The sequence below is a fragment of the Otolemur garnettii genome, unplaced genomic scaffold (assembly GCF_000181295.1).
Source record: "Otolemur garnettii isolate 467f Iridium unplaced genomic scaffold, OtoGar3 scaffold00025, whole genome shotgun sequence".
NCBI classification, from domain to species: Eukaryota; Metazoa; Chordata; class Mammalia; order Primates; family Galagidae; genus Otolemur; species Otolemur garnettii.
Genome location: NW_003852420.1, coordinates 16,259,450 through 16,262,903, shown reverse-complemented (window position 1 = coordinate 16,262,903; position 3,454 = coordinate 16,259,450).

Here is a 3,454-nt window from a genome sequence, read left to right as displayed (position 1 = left end):
TCCAAAAGTTTGCTGTGAGCTATGATGCCATAGCACTCTACCGAGGGCGACAGAGTGAGACTTGGTCTCAAAAAAAAAAAAAAATCATATGTACCCTGTAAAGATACACAACTGTTATGTGGGTGGCACCTGTGGCTCAAAGGAGTAGAGCGCTGGCCCCATATGCCAGAGATGGCAGGTTCAAACACAGCCCCGGCCAAAAACTGCAAAAAAAAAAAAAAAAAAGATATACAACTATTATGTATCAATAATAATTAAAAATAAAGAAGAAGAAAAAAAAAAGGTCAGGCTCACTGGTGCTTGTAATGCTAGCACTCTTGGAGGCCAGGGTAGGAGGATGACTTGAAGTCAGGAATTTAAGACCAGCCTGAGCAAGAGTGAGACTGCATCTCTGCTAAAAAATTTTAAAAAAAGAAAAGAAAGAAAGAAAAAAGAAAAGAATAGAAAAGAGAAGAGAAGAAAAGGAAAGATTATCCAGGTGTGGTGGTAAGTACTTGTAGTCTCCGCTACTTGGGAGGCTGAGGCAGGAGGATTGCTTGAATCCAGGAGTTGGAGGTTGCAGGGAGCTATGATGATGACACTGCACTCTAGTAGGGGCAGGCAGAGTGAGACTCTGTCTCAAAAAAAAAAAAAGACAAAGAAACAAAAAGAAGAAAAATATCTATGGCCAACATACTTAATGACGAAAGACTGAATGGTTTCCCCCTATGATTGGGCAAAAGGCAAAGATGTCTGTTCTCACCATTTTAATTCAACACAGTGTTAGAAATTCAAGGAAAGGAAATAAATGGCAAACAGATAAGAAAGGAAAAATAAGACTAGCCCTATTTTTCTACTCAGCACAATAAATCAAGGAAAGGAAATAAAAGGCAAACAGATAAGAACGGAAAAATAAAACTCCCTACTTTCAAGTGACAAGATTGGCTACATAGAAAATTCAACAAATCAGCAAAAGCAAAACAAAATTTCTAGAACAAGTGAGTTCAGCAAAGATAATCTATCAGCAGGAAACAAGTGAAACAAAAAAATCAATTGTATATTTATATGCTAGCAATTAACACATAGATAGCAAATGAAAAATGAAATAATATTCATAATAACTAGAATAAAAAGGAGCAGTAGCAAGAAATATTTAGGTATAAATCTAACAAAACATATACAGAACTTGTATCCTGAAAAGTACAGAATAATAATGATGGTAAACAAAGGAGATCTAAATAAATGGAGGATCATACCATGTTGATGGATGGAAGAATCGCATAAGAAATAAATTAATTCTCTTCAAATTGATATCTGAATTAATAGAATTTCTACCAAAATCCCTGCAAGATGTTTTTGTAGACCTAGACAAAGTTATTCTAAAATGTATGAGGAAAGGCAAAGGAACTAGAATAGCTGAAACAATTTTGCCAAAGAAGACTGAGGTGGGAGGAATCATCCATCCAAATTCAAGACTTATTATATAGCTACTGTCATTAAGACTGTGCATTATTTATTGGCAGATGCATAAATCAGTGGAACAGAATAACCCAGAACAAAATGTACTATACGTCATGAGGGACACCCTGAATACCCTCCTTATTTGATTAGTTCACATCATTACATGTAACACATTTTCTCATGTACCCCATATATTTGCACAAATAAAAAAAAGAACAGCCAGGCGCAGTGGATCCTGCCTGTAATTCTAGCACTCTGGGAGGCTGAAGCAGGTTGCCTCCGTCTCTAAAAATAGCCAGGCATTATGGCTTTTGCCTGTAGTCCCAGCTACTTGGGAGGCTGAGGCAAGAGAATTGCTTGAGCCCAGGAATCTAAGGTTGCTATGAGCTATGACACAACAGCATTCTACCAAGGGCAACAAAGTGAGACTTTGTCCCCCCACAAAAAAAAAAAAAAAAAGAAGAAGAGAGAATTCAGAAATAGATCCAAATAAATGAACTAAATTGACCTTTTTTTTTTTTTTTTTGAGACAGAGTCTCATTATGTCACCCTTGGTAGAGTGCCATGGCGTCACAGCTCACAGCAACCTCAAACTCTTGGGCTTAAGGGATTCTCTTGCTTCCGCCTCCCTAGTAGTTGGGACTACAGGCTCCCGCCACAACATCTGGCTATTTTGTTGTTGTTGTTGTCATGGTTGTTTAGCAGGCCCTGGCCAGGCTTGAAACTGCTAGCCCTGGTGCATGTGGCCAGCACCCTAACCACTGAACAACAGGCACCAAGCCATAAATTGACTTTCAACAGAGGTGCAAAAATAATTTAGTGGCAGAAGATTAACCTTTCAATAAATGGTGCTGGAGGAATTGAACACTCAGAGGCAAAAAAAGGAACCTCAAACTAGACTGCATACTTTTTTTTTTTTAGAGACAGAGTTTTACTTTATCGCCCTTGGTAGAGTGCCAGGCGTCACAGCTCACAGCAACCTCCGACTCCTGGACTTAGGCGATTCTCTTGCCTCAGCCTCCCGAGTACCTGAACTACAGGCACCCACCACAAAGCCTGGCTATTTTTTTGTTGCAGTTTGGTGGGGGCCAGGTTTGAGCCCTCCACCCTCACTATGTGGGGCTGGTGCCCTACCTGCTGAGCCACAGGCACTGCCCAAGACTGCATACTTTATACAAATAATAACTGCAGGCTGGGTGAGGTGGTTCATGATTATAATCCTATCACTTTGCGAAGCCAAGGCAGGAAGATGGCTTGATGCCAGGAGTTTGAGACCAGCCTGAGTAAAAGTAACACCCTGTCTCTACAAAAAATAGGAAAATCGGCCAAGTATGGTGCCATGTGCCTATAGTTCCAGCTACTTAGGGAGTTGAGGCTTGAAGGTTGGCTTAAGCCCAGGAATCTGAGGTTGCTATGAGCAGTGATTACACCACTACACTCTACTCAGGGCAAAGGAGTGAGACCTTGTCTCAAAAACCAAAACTAAACTAAACTAAACTAAAACTAAAACAAACTAACAAAAAACCCATGAAAGAGACATTTCACCAAAGAGGATATAGGAATAAACACATGAAAAAATGTCCAATATCATTAGCTGTCAGGAAAATGCAAATTAAAATCACAATATTGCTATATTGCTATATACCCATCAGAATGGCTAAAATAAAAAATTACTGATAACACCAAATGCTAGCAATGATATGGAGAAACTGAATACTCACACATTGCTGGTGGGCATGTAACATGGTATAGACCATCCGGAAAACAGTTTGACAGTTTATACTAATAAAATTAAACATGCTATTATCATAGGACCCCAAAATTGTACTCCTGAGATTTATCCCTGAAATAATGTTCACATAAAATTAAAATCCTACACACAAATATTCATAGCAGCTTTATCTTCATAGCAGTAATAAAAAGTAATAGAAAACTGTAAACAACCCAGATTTTTTTTTTTTTTTTTTGAGACGGAGCCTCAAGCTATCCCCCTGGGTAGAGGGCCATGGCATCA